Raw genomic sequence first — 643 nt, 5'->3', positions numbered from 1 at the left:
GTAAACATCAGAACCTTTGGTCGTGAGATAGATATGAAAGTAAATATCGATAACTTCTGGATATAGTGTATGTCCACATCTGTAAGTCAATCTATCATTTATAAATGAATCTTTCTTTGATGAACCAGCTAAAAAAAATCATCCTTACATGCCATAAACATCCATATAATGTCACAGTGATGCAAAATATTAAAGATATGCCCTTTCGAGTGTCCCTGTTTAATTGTCAAAGTCTCCCCTTGAATTCAAAACAGAAAATGAGAATATTTCCGTTTTCTATTAATTCCAAAGTGGCGTTGCTGGTTCCATTTCATTAAAGCGAATTTTTCTTTATACAGAGAAAATAAAACTAAATTGGACCAGTTTCGTGTTAAAAGGAAAATGAAATCAAAGCCTAATATCAACTGTGTAGATAGAAATGCTGTTGAATTTATGGGGCTCAAAGTAGAAAATTAAACTAAATGACGTTTTTGTGTGTTTGTAACTGCTTCGATTTTATTTGCAATTGCTTGATATTCTTGCAATATAATAGATGGATTAAATAAAAAATAGATGGAATGTTTTCGTTCTGGCAGTTTAAAATTACGAATGATATAATGTATTTGATTGTATGCGATATATGGGTATCTTCCTCATTAAGGAA

Source organism: Penaeus monodon, chromosome 24, assembly GCF_015228065.2.
Source record: "Penaeus monodon isolate SGIC_2016 chromosome 24, NSTDA_Pmon_1, whole genome shotgun sequence".
NCBI classification, from domain to species: Eukaryota; Metazoa; Arthropoda; class Malacostraca; order Decapoda; family Penaeidae; genus Penaeus; species Penaeus monodon.
This window is presented reverse-complemented; position numbering follows the sequence as displayed.